The 13,629-nt window shown below is 39.8% G+C and overlaps 1 protein-coding gene across 1 annotated transcript in view; it reads right to left on the bottom strand.

The window, feature by feature from the left end:
* The window catches only part of TLK1 (tousled like kinase 1), a 197,327-nt gene extending 195,890 nt beyond the window's left edge, over positions 1-1,437 (bottom strand). The window contains exon 1 of the mRNA XM_059928082.1: positions 1,283-1,437. The gene's annotated coding sequence lies outside the window, so the exon portion shown is untranslated. The remainder of the gene's footprint in view (positions 1-1,282) is intronic.
* Positions 1,438-13,629: the final 12,192 nt, after the last annotated feature.

Below are 13,629 nucleotides of genomic sequence, written 5' to 3' on the forward strand. Positions count from 1 at the left end.
TGGACTTCTAGCTTCCAGAATTGTAAGAAAATAAATTTCTGTTGTTTAAGCTACCCAGTCTGTGGTTTGTTATGGCAGCCCTAGCAAATGAATACACTATTGATCCACCTTCTCAAAATTTTCAGGAGCTTGTACCATGAGTGATGTATGAGAATACCTGTTTCATACCTTCTACTAGTTAATTAGTCAGCCAAAATATAGTATCATATCCTAGCTTGCATTTCTTTGCATTTTCCTTATGTTAAAAAGTTGTATGACTCTTCTGAATTTGGATGTCATTACACTGCCATGATCGGTGAACCAATTGATTACTCTTAGATGAATAAAGCTGAGCTGGTGACCAAGGTGTGTATTCATCGTGCCCCTCTGAAGGGGAATCAGTTATCATGCCACCCACACCTTCACTGTCAATATTGCACCCCCTGTGTGTGTGACAGCCCTGGCTAGGGCTGCTCCCCACCATTCCTCCTCTTACCACCCCTTCAGGCCTCTCCATGACTACTATTTTTCCAGTTTTAACACCAGTTCTCCCAGAAACCACACCCAGGCAAGTATGTGGGGCAGGCAAGTATTTCAGTCCCAGAAATAATCAGAAAAATCTCCATAGTGAGCACATCTAATGAGCTGAGCCCCGCAATAAACAAAGACAATTTCCCTGTGCAAAACCTAAGTAAAACAAAACAAACAAAAAACCCCCCAAAACCCAGTCTTAAAGCTCAGGGATACTTTGGAAGCTGAAGTTATTTGCCTTGTATTGCAACATCCTTATACCTGAACCACCTAGTGACTAAACTAGGATGCTTTACAAGGGAAAACTTGCTAGTTAATTAAATTAGGGCAAGGTTAATTCATAGAGAATGCCATGAAATGTGAAGGAAATAGGCTTTTCTGACTGTTACCAGCAGGAGAATGGAAGCTGCATTTGAACCTGAATATATCCCAGAGGCTGAGAGTAACTTCACCCAGCAGGTGTGTACAGCTGGGCGGACGAGGGAGAGCAGTTAGGAGCAGGCAGCCCAGAAGGTAGTTCTAAAGATATGTCTACTTATCTCATAAGATCTCTGCGGCGACCTCCTTTGGGCACATGAAAACCTTCCTTCTGGTTGATTTCTCTACTTCCTGCCCCATGTTACATTCTTAGAAACTGAAAAGTGCTCTGAAGACGGATGCTCAACAACTCAGAGAACTCGAATCTTACACGACTGTCACTGTCCATAACACGGTACATATTGCTGTAGAAACTTCATGCAATAAAATTTAAAAATATCATTTTGTTACTTACCTGGCTCACTTTCTATAACAGATTTTGGTGGTAGGAAGTCTTTTGGTTTTCACCACGAGTTATTTCAAACCGTTTGCCATGGTAAATTCACTTCCTCTTCCTTTTCTTGCATAAACTCATCTAAGGTGCCACAGTGTGGTTACCCCACATTCTAATACACCAGAAATATAACTATAATACTTCATTGATGTGCACACCAAAGCTTAATTTTTCAATGCTATTTTCTACTGACAACTTTCAGTCTAATATTCTACACCATAAATATGTTTGGTGATATCTGAGTTAAATGGACACTCCTTCTCCTTTCCTCTCAGTTTAAAGCCTGACTAACAGGCCTTGCCAGTTTGGAACTCCAGAAATTGATTAGCATCTGCATAAGTGCAGCCTGGCCACTCCAACAGTTGTGTTTTATCATAGAAAAACATTCCAGAATCCCTCCCCCCCATCCACTCCTCCTTATGCTGACTTTTTGCCGCTTGAACCTAACATCTCCAAATTTCCTGAGATCTCTTGGGTTGATATTATCTTTATATCTTATAATAAGTCCTGATGTTTGATTCCATCGTATCTTTCTTGCCTGGGTAAGTTAATATGGTTCCCTCAAGCACATAAGAGACCTCCTATTATACTTCCTTTGTCAACGTCAGTGTGGTCTAAGGGAGAAGGATTCTGAACCAGGAGACAGAAGATTTCAATTCCAGCACCAGCTCTTTTTATAACTGGTTATGTGACCTTGGAAAAGCAATTTAAGTCCTCCGTGCTCCTAGCATGCAGTTTCCCAACTGTAATAAATATTATAAATCCATTCTGTCCTCATCATTTTTATCATCAAAGAACATTTATCAAATGCCTACTTGGTGATGGCACCTTGCAGGGTGAGGCAGGCAGTCAGTGCCCCTGTTATTCAGGGGTCTAAAGCAGAGAGTTTGAGCCTCATATGAGCATTTGATCACAAAATTTTACTGCTCTTTGGAGAAATAAGAGGAAAACACACAGTAAAAAAAAATTTTTTTAAGGTAAATGTATTTAATATTTTTAAAAATCTGTCTTTTATCTAAAGATTAAATCTAATATATTTTTGGTATAAAAAGCCATCTCTTTTATGAAACATGTCATTTCTTTTATGAAATTATGGTCATGGTAAATGTTACTTTCTAAAACTGTTCTCACCAAAATAAAAAATTTTGCTTTTTAAAAAATTTTATCTCCAAAAGTTTTTACTCATGGGGGAATTTCAAATCTGAGATCTGGCTGGGCCATATATCCCTTGAGAAGGGGTTTTCATCCCACCTCTAGAAGCCATCTTCCACTTGGAGACTCTGTGGTGTGTAGTTCTAGAACATTCTGAGTTGGTAGTCTCTGGGCAAGCGGGGACCTAGTGCCCCTACTGCCTTTTAGTGTCCGTGTGGTGTGGGTAAGCCCTTTAGTCCCTCTGCACCTTAGGCTCCTCATCTGTAAAATGGGGTTGAGAGAGGTCACCTTTTATCCTAATGGGTGACAAAGACTCTCTTCTTGACCTAACTCTAGTCTGGTTCCTCTAAACTCTCCAGGCCCTGACCTCAGGCTCTGTCCTTGAGCCATTAGTCCAGTTTTAGCAAGAATCCTGCTGGGTCAGTTTAGTGGAAAATCCCGCACCCTTGATATCTGATCAAATTCCTCATCCCCCACTCTTAATATCTTATCACCCTGGCTTGCCTTCAGCAAGAATCCTGTTGAGTCAGTCTAGCAACAATCCCACTGGCTTTGATATTTTATCTTAGTAATTTTCCATACACTGATCCCCATCCTGCTCTTTGGCTATAAATCTCCACTTGTCCTTGCTGTGTTAGGAGTTGAGCCAGATCTCTCTCCCCTCCAACACACCCCATTGTGGTAGTCCCCTTGAATAAAGTCTTCCTTTTAACAAGTATCACAAAGAACTTTTTCTTTAACATAGGACACCTGAGAATGACATGTGTATTTGCATAGCTCTCTGGGCCCCATTCCCTGGGCACTAATTGTATACAACTTCACCCCTCTCATTCTCCCTTGATAAAGCACACCTGGATGCCAAGTGAGTTAAATTAATTCCATTTTAACAGTGGTTCTCAAACCGGAGTGTGCATCAGAATAACCTCTAGCACTGGTTTATCACAGGCTGCCCCACCCTAGAGCTTCTGATTCAGTAGGTTTGTGGTGGGACTTGAAAATTTGCATTTCTGTTAAATTCCCAAGTGATGCTGCTGCTCTTGCTGGTGGTCCTGGAACCACACTCTGAAAACCATTGTAGGGTAAGAACTTTGAATCCACTAGAATTTAGTGATCGATCAACCAATCAATCAGTCAATCATTCACGAACTGTACTCTTATTATTTGTAATAAATTACTTTCTATACTTTGGTTTATCTGCTGAATTAGTGACCTCCAAGGACCGTCCATCTAAACAATTCTTTGATGTTTAAGTGAGGCAAGACAACAGGTCTTGGTTCAGTTGAAGCCTGACTCCCTCTGCAATCATATCCTCTTTCAACTCTTTCCAGTACCCCATCCACCCCACCTACCTAAAGACTCTAACACTCAGTGTCGTAGGGACCAAGGAGGGCACACCGTGTCTTGGTTTCCTGCATAAAAATGGAGTACTCTTCTCCAGGTCTTGTCAGCTGTAAGGAGAATCTTCTATTTTCCTCAGGGATCTATCTAAGGGGATCAAATCTACCTTCTGGCTCTCCTGAGGGTGGAGGGAGGTCATTCCAGGCCCAGCAAATGCTACAATTTGCTTTTAAGAATGTCCAAGACAGGCACCACGGTGATATATTGCTCTTTCTCTGATAAAGCCTACAGGTCATTTTAAGTTGAAATCCAAAAGGAACCAAAGAAAATACACACACAGACACACACACACACATATGTGTGCGTATATATATGTATGTTTTCCTAATAGTGACATGTTGTCCGTGAAATATTTTAATGAATTGTTCTTCAGAGGCTGGTGGTCTAAAAGAAAGAAGAAATATTTCTCCGGGGATTTTGGAAGTCTACTGGAAGTCTGCCAGAAGCCAGGAAAGACAGCTTAGCATTACAGGGAGTGAGAAGTACACTGGGCAGCTGCCCCTTCACTCCAGGTCCAGTGTCTTTTAGAAGGAGGCTCTGGTAGGTGCATTCACACAGTGGAACGCTTTATTCCCTCAGGCTTTTTTACAACAAACCACCACCATGCCTTTCTAATGAGAATTAATTATAAGAATAGTCAACTCATGGTAGCTCATTTTTAATTAAAAAAGCTAACATGTACCACGGTTCTCTATGTGGCAGGCATTATTACACGGACTTTCTTGGTATTAATTCATTTAGCCTTTACAACAATCGCATAAGTACTATTATTATCACCATGTTATAGACAAGGAAACCGAGGCACAAAGAATTAAGTTGCCCAAGGTCACACCACTTAGTAAGAGGTAAAGGTAGGATTCAAACCAACTCTGGCCCCAGAGTCGCATTTTATGCTGCTTTTTTTTTTTTTTAATAGAGGACAACAACCTTGCAGATTAATTAAATCCATGATTCAATGTTTTGTTTGTTTTTTTTCAGTTTTTTTTTCTTACTGAATTTTTTTTTTTAATCAGTCATCAATTTTATACACATCAGTGTATACATGTCAATCCCAATCGCCCAATTCAGCACACCACCATCCCCACCCCACCGCGGTTTTCCCCCCTTGGTGTCCATACGTTTGTTCTCTACATCAGTGTCTCAACTTCTGCCCTGCAAACCGGTTCATCTGTACCATTTTTTAGGTTCCACATACATGCGTTAATATACGATATTTGTTTTTCTCTTTCTGACTTACTTCACTCTGTATGACAGTCTCTAGATCCATCCACGTCTCAACAAATGACTCAATTTCGTTCATTTTTATGGCTGAGTAATATTCCATTTTATTGAACCACTCAACAATCAGAAATTGTACTGGGTTAAATTGTGTCCAACCTCCCTCCTCCCCACTGTGAATATCTCCAACTCCTAACCCACAGTCCTCTGGAATGTGACCTTTAGAAATAGGGTAGGGCTTCCCTGGTGGCGCAGTGGTTGAGAATCTGCCTGCCAATGGAGGGGAGAAGGGTTCGAGCCCTGGTCTGGGAAGATCCCACATGCCGCAGAGCAACTGGGCCCGTGAGCCACAATTACTGAGCCGGCGCGTCTGGAGCCTGTGCTCCGCAACAAGAGAGGTCGCGATAGTGAGAGGCCCGCGCAACGCGATGAAGAGTGGCCCCCGCTCGCCGCAACTGGAGAAAGCCCTCGCACAGAAGCGAAGACCCAACACAGCCATAAGTAAATAAATAAAATTTAAAAAAAAAAAAAAAAAAAAAAAAAGAAATAGGGTAGTTGCAGATGTAATTAGTTACGATGAGGTCACACTGCAGTAGGGTGGACCCCTAATCCAATATGACTGGTGTGCTTATAAAAAGATGGCCATTTGTAGAAGACCTTAATAGACATCTCTCTAAAGAAAACATACAGATGGCCAGTAAGCACATGAAAAGATGCTCAGCATCACTAATTATTAGAGAAATGCAAATCAAAACTACAATGAGGTACCACCTCACACCAGTCAGAACGGCCATCATTAAAAAGTCTACAAATAACAAATGCTGGAGAGGGTGTGGAGAAATGGGAACTCTCCTACACTGTTAGTGGGAATGTAAGTTGGTGCAGCCACTATGTAAAACAGTATGGAGGTTCCTCAGAAAACTAAAAATAGATTACCATATGATCCAGCAATCCCACTCCTGGGAATATACCCAGACAAAACTATAATTCAAAAAGATACATGCACCCCTATATTCATGGCAGCACTGTTCACAATAGCCAAAACATGGAAACAACCTAAATGTCCATCAATGGATGAATAGATAAAGAAGATATGGTACATATATACAATGGACTACTGCTCAGCCATAAAAAAGAATGAAATAATGTCATTTGCAGCAACATGGATGCAGCTAGAGATTATTATACTAAGTGAAATAAGTCAGAAAGAGAAAGACAAATATCATATGATATCACTTATATGTGGAGTCTAAAATATGGCACAAATGAACCTATCTACAAAACAGAAACAGACTCATAGACATAAAGAACAGACTTGTGGTTGCCAAGGGGGAGGAGGAATGGGGGAGGGATGGACTGGGACTTTAGGGTTAGTAGATGCAAAGTATTATATATAGAATGGATAAACAACAAGGTCCTACTGTATAGCACAGAGAACTATATTCAATATCCTGTGATAAACCATAATGGAAAAGAATATTAAAAAAGAATGTCTATGTTTGTACAATGGAGTCACTTTGCTGTACAGCAGAGATTGCCACAACATTGTAAATCAACTCTACTTCAATTAAAAAAAAGAAAAAGAAAAAAAAAGAAGATGGCCATTTGAAGACAGAGATCCACAGAGATAACACCACGTGACTATAAAGGTAGGTGTTGGAGTTAGGCAGCTGCGAGCCAAGCAGCACCAAAGATTGCCAGCAAACCATCCGAAGCTAGGCAGAGGCAAGGAAGGAGTGCCCTCCTAGCCCTCCAAGGAAGGTTTCAGAGAAAATGTGGCTCTGCCAACCAACACCTTGATTTCAGATGTCTAAACTCCAGGACTATGGAGCCGATAAACGTTTGTTATTTTAAACTCCCACTTTGTGGCATTTTGTTATGTTAATAAATGTTGTGGATTGAATGAATTCTTCCAGCATTTACTAAGGGACTACTCTTTGCCAAGATTATCTAAAAATGGGGCAACAAGTCTTAAAAATCAAGAGTAGACAGTGAATAACATTCCCTCCCTCAAATTTACAGATAACTTGATAAATATTAGCCACCAAAGCGTCTTCCAGAATCCCTAACACAAACATGACTGTGTTAAGGTTTACTTTCTGGGCCCTCCTGTTCCATTAATCTGTCTATTTTCCAGTAATGCTTCACCTCTTTTCCAGTTCCTTTCCCCCCTCTGGTGGAGGTGCTAAAGAATGGAGAAAGGTATGAAAAGCAGATGGCAGGAGGGAGAAGCACAACTCCCAAAGCTGATCATGAGAGCCTACACACCACTGTCAAACTGTAGAAAAAGCACTCTGAAGACGTTTCAGACATTAGTATCTAATGAAGGCTTATCAAGGTACTTTAAAAAAGGTTTGCCCAATGACAACGAAGGTACCGATTATTCTGAGAGTAAATTTATTGAACATGTTGAGTGAAAAGAGCAAAGAAAAGTATATGTCATATAGTCTCATTTTATAAAACAATGATAAAAATTCCTGTGTACATATGTGTGTGCAAAACTGTTTATGTACATTTATGTATATTTGAGATTGTATGAACATGGAGAAAGAGGTGAAAGTATACTGTATTAGTTTCCTATGGTTGCTATAACAAACTGCCACAAACTTGGTGCCCTAAAACAACAGAGAGTAGTTAAATTCACACAGATGGAAAGTAGAATGGTGGTTTTCAGTTATTGGCGAGAGAGGGAGAGGGGGAGTTATTACTGAATGGGTAAACACCTTCAGTTTCACAGGATGAAAAGAGTTCTGGGAATTAGTTGCACAACAGTGTAAACATACTTAACGTTAAATGTACATTTAAAAATAGTTAAGATGATAAATTTTACATTTTGTATATCTTACCACAGTTTTTAAAAAAGCTTTACACTCTTCAGATAAGTATTATTTTTAACCCTATTTTGGAGGAAATGAGGCACTGGAACTTGCCCAAGATCACAATCATAGTAAATGGCAGAGCTGGGATTCAAATCCAGGACAATCTGACTCTAAAGACCTTCCTCCTAATCACTATGATGTATCAAAGATAACCTAAATGGGAGGGAAGTCCAAAAGGGAGGGGATATCCGTATGTGTATGGCTGATTCACTTTGTTGTGCAGTGGAGGCTAACACAGCATTGTTAAACAACCACACTCCAATACAAATTAATTAAAAAAAATTTTTTTAATAAAAAGAAAAAAGACACCACCCTCCCAAAAACAAAAACAAAAACAAAGGCATTCTCTTATGGTTCTGAAGGCCAGAAGTCTGCCATCAGCTTCTCTGGGCCAAAATTAAGGTACTGGATGGGCTGCACTCCCTCTGGAATCTCTAGGGGAGAATCTATTCCTTACCTCTTCCAGGTTCTGGTTGTTGCTGGTGTTCCCTGACTTATGGCTGCATCACTCCAATTTCTGCCTCTGTGGTCATATTGTCTTCTCCTCTCCTATGTGTGTCAAATCTCCCTCTGCTTCTCTCTTATAAGATCCTTGTGATTGTATTTAGGGCACTCCTGGATAATCCAGGATAACCTTCTATTTCAATATTCTTAATTTAATCACATCCGCAAAGATCCCTTTTCCATATAAGATGACACAGGTTCCAGGAATTAGAATCTGCTATCTTTTCAGGACCATTCTTCAGCCCACCACAGATACATGGGGAGGAGCAGAATGGTAGCCAGCCTTCAAGATGAGCCCCAGTGATCCTTTCCTTTTGATATTTGTGCCTTTTTGTAGTCTCTTCCCACATTGAATGAGGGCAGTCTATGTGTCCAACATGAGGTGGAGAAGTGACAGTGTACGATTTCCAGGCTAAGTCACAAAGGGCATTGTAGTTTCTGCTTTGCTCTCTTGGATAGACTGCTCTGAGGGAGACCAGCCATCATGTGAGGACACCCAAGCAGTGCTGTGGAGAGGCCCATATGCAGAGGAACTGAGGCCTCCCATCAACAACAAGCACCATGTTGCCAACTCTATGAGTGTGCCACCTTGGAAGTAGATTCTTGAGCCTCAGACAAGTCTTGAATAATGACAGCATTCTCAGAACTGCCCAACTACTCAGCCAAGCTTTTCCTGACCCACAAAAAGGTATGAGAGATAATAATGCTTATTGTTGTTTTAATTGTGGGGTAATTTGTAGCAATAGATAGTGCCTATGGGAAAAGGAGAAACCAAGCCAAAAAACCAAATAAACAAAACTATAGTGAAAGAAATCCCTCTTTCTACCCCTGCATTTAAGTAAAATTATATATTAAAAAAATTCCACAGAGAATATTTTGGGCTCATACGATATTCATCTCTGAGAATAAGAAATGGATTTGAGTGACATACAGCATTTTACATTCTCAGGAGCAGAGGGGAAAGAGCCTGAAGTTTTGTTGTAGTTACTCTGCATCTTCTATACTGAGGAGTATAATTAGTATCTGTTGTTATTGCTTACCCTGTATCCATTCTCCTTCTTTCTAGCAATAGGGCTCCACTTTTCCTCTAGGGAACTACTCTGGAAGAACATAAAGGAGCAAGAGAATGAAAAAAAGAGCCTATTTGAAGGCAGAATTGGTTGAAAAATAAATAAACAAAGGAAGCCTCTGGATGCTCTGCTTATAACTTCAATAATCTGTGTAAGTCATATATTTAAAGGTGTACCTAGTTATGTGTGTGTGATGCCAATGCACTCCTCTTCTAAACCACATAAACTCCTTGGATAAAAAAAGATGATGTATTGCTGTACAAGCTGTTAAAAAATTCAAAGCTTTCCACTGCTTCACAATTAAGTATAGATTAGTTTAAAGCATTCTACAATATGATCCAACCTATTTTTCTAGTCTTCCCTCCCTCTACGTGGCTAAAACATTGTATTAGTCAGCTCAGAGCTGCTGTAGCAAGATGCCATAGACTGGGTGGCTGAAACAGTAGATATTTATTTTTTCAGTCTAGAAGATGAAAGTCCAAGATCTGGGTGCCAGCAGTGTTGGTGTCTGGTGAGACCTCTCTTTCTGGCTTGTAGACAACTACCTTCTCACCATATCCTCACATGGCCTCTTCTCTGAGCACATGTAGAGAGAGAAAGAGAGAGATATCTGGTGTCTCTTCCTCTTCTTATAAGGATACCAGTCCTATTGGGTTAGGGCCCCACCTTTATGACCTCATTTAACCTTAATTACCTCCTTGAAAGTGCTGTCTCCAAATACTGTCACATTGGGGGTTAGGGCTTCAACATATGAATATTGGGGGGAGAACACAATTCAGTCCATAACAGATATTGACTGCTCACCAAATATCCATGTGCTCCCTAACATTTCCCAGGCTCCTTACAGTCAGTCAGGGTCATGTGACTAGTGGTGGCCAGTTGGCTGCAGCAAAAGACATTTCTGATTGAAGATTTTAAAAGTTTGGTGCATGACCTTCAGTTCTACTTTCCTCTTAATGACCTAGAAGCCATATATTCCAGACGGTGCAGGTATAAGATGACATGGCCTCCATTAGCCTGGGTCTTGAAATGACTATGCTGGGGCAAAACCCCCTGTCAGCTTGCAGTGGACATGTGTCATGAATTAGAAGTAAATCTTTGTGGTGTTAAGCCTTTGTGATTTCAGGGTAAATTTGTAATTAAGCAAAACCTTGCATTTCCTGACTAATTCTTAAACCTTATCCTTCGAACTACTAAATAAATGGAAAGATGGTCCATGTTCATGGATCTGAAGTCTTATTATTGTTAAAATGGCAATATTCCCAAAATTGATCTACATATTCAACACAATCCATATTAAAATCTCACTTTTTTTTTTTAACAGAATTTGACAAGCTAATCCTAAGATTCATATGGAAATGCAAGGGACCCAAAATAGCCAAAACAATCTTGAAAAAAGAACAAAATTGGAGGAATCACATTTCTCAATTTTAAAACTTACTACAAAGCTACATTAATCAAGTCAGTGGGGTACTGGCATAAGGACAGACATATATATATAAATGGAATAGAATTGAGAATCCAGAAATAAACATTTACAATCAACTGATTTTTCAACAAGGTTTCCAAACAACTAAGTAAGGAAAGAATAGTCTTTTCAACAGACGATTCTGGGACAACTAAATATTCACATGCAAAAGAATGAATTTGGACCCCTAAAACACACAACATACAAAAGTCACTCAAAATGAATCAAAGGCCTAAATGTAAGAGCTAAATATGATGGCAGAAGCACAAACAACAAAAGAAAAAATAAATATATTTGACATCATCAAAATTAAAAATTTTTGTGCTTCAAAGGACATCATTAAGAAAGTGAGAAGCAACTCACAGATTGGGAGAAAATATTTACAAATCATATATGTAATAAGGGTCTTGTATGCAGAATATATAAAGAACTCTTACGACTCAACAATGAAAAGAAAAAATTCGATTTAAAATTGGGCAGGACTTCCCTGGTGGCTCAGTGGTTGAGAATCTGCCTGCCCATGCAGGGGACATGGGTTCGATCCCACATGCCGTGGAGCAACTAAGCCCGTGCGCCCCAACTACTGAGCCTGTGCCCTAGAGCCCATGAGCCACAACCACTGAGCTCACGTTCCACAACTACTGAAACCCACGTGCTCTAGGGCCCACATGCTGAAACTACTGAAAGCCCGCGCGCCTAGAGCCCGTGCTCTGCAACAAGAGAAGCCCGCACTCACTGCAACTAAAGAAAGCCCGCGTGCAGCAACAAAGACCCAACGCAGCCAAAAAATAAAGTAAAATAAAACCCCATATTAAAAAAAATAAAATAAATTTTAAAAAAAGAAAGAAAATAGTAGAGCAACATCTTTAAAAAAAAAAAAAGTGGGCAAAGGATCTGAACAGACATTTCGCCAAAGAAAAAATAAAAATGGCCAGTTAGCGCATTAAAGATGCTTAACATCATTAGTCATCAGGGAAATGCAAATGAAAACCACAATGAGTTACTACTTCACACCCACTATGTTGGCTACAAGAAAAAAAGGAAAAAAATTTTGGAGAGGATGTGGAGAAATTATAATCTTTGTACCTTGCTAGTGGGAATATAAAATGGTATAGCTGCTTTGGAAGATGGTTTGGTATTTTCTTAAATAGTTAAACACAGAGCTACTATGACCCAGACTTTACACTCCTTGGTTTATACCCAAGAAAATTGAAAACATATATCAACAAAAAAACTTGTACATGGATGTTCATACGTTATTATTTATAATAGCCCCAAAGTGAAAACAATCAAAATATCCATCAATTGTTGAGTGGATACCTATGTGTTCTTTTTCTTTTTTTTTTTTTTTGAATAAATTTATTTATTTATTTATTTATTTATTTATTTATTTATTTATTTATTTATTTTTGGCTGCACTGGGTCTTCGTTGCTGTGCGTGGGCTTCCTCTAGTTGCGGCGAGCCGGGGGCTACTCTGTTGCGGTGCATGGGCTTCTCACTGCAGTGGCTTCCTTTGTTGTGGAGCACAGGCTCTAGGCGCATGGGCTTCAGTAGCTGTGGCTCGTGGGCTCTAGAGCATAAGCTCAGTAGTTGTGGTGCATGGGCTTAATTGCTCCTCGGCATGTGGGATCTTCCCAGACCAGGGATAGAACCCGTGACCCTTGCATTGGCAGGCGAATTCTTAACCACTGCACCACCAGGGAAATCCCTACATATGCGTTCTTAATGCCTCCTTAATTTCTGGAATAATCTTTACCTGACCCAAACCTAGAGTCAGCCATTTCTCCAAGGAGTCCTGGTTTCTTTCATCATTAGTGAATGGAATTTAGAACCAAAGATCTGGACACTAAGTATACTCATTGCTATTGGGCTAGTTGCTTCTAGGCACTATCAATGGACAGAGCTGGGTCTTCTGGTATTAGTTTTAAAAATAAAGCATCCTAATTTATAAATTTATAGGATATCCACCCACCCCTTACAGTCTTCTGTGAGTATTTATGGATTTCCCTTGATGGAGTACCACATACCAGAGCCCCAAGGAAACAAACTATGGTAATCCATGGAAAATGGTGGAACATGTAGTGAGAATGAGAAATAAGCTTTTGTTACTGTAAACCCTTGAAATTTGGGGTCATTTGTTACAATCAGCCTAATCTAGCCTAATCTGACTGTTACAGTAATTAGCACAAAGCACTGGGCTAGATACAAATAGTCATTTTTATATAAGTAGCAAGAAGTATTAGGAAGTTAAAATCTTGCTTGCTTTCACATAAATCAGTAAGGCATCAGCAGAGCAGAAGACCTATCAGAAATTTCTAACTTGCCAAATTTCCTAAAAAGCATCTGGTACTCAATTCTGACATAATAAAGGCCAGTCTCTATATAACAGAGGTTAAAACCCCAGGAGAAACAGGGTAACAAGGGCCATGTTTTCCATATCAAAATTACTTCACTAGAATATGAGGACTCCATGTCACTGTACAGATTTATGAAGAAAACAGAATTCTTAATAGAGCCTCGGGCATCTGCTCATATCATGAAGGGAAAGCACTCCCAGAAGCAAGTAGACAACATTTGCCTAGAACCTGCTATTATTACACTCTGTGCATATGGTAGCT

This window comes from Balaenoptera ricei, chromosome 7, assembly GCF_028023285.1.
Source record: "Balaenoptera ricei isolate mBalRic1 chromosome 7, mBalRic1.hap2, whole genome shotgun sequence".
NCBI lineage: Eukaryota > Metazoa > Chordata > Mammalia > Artiodactyla > Balaenopteridae > Balaenoptera > Balaenoptera ricei.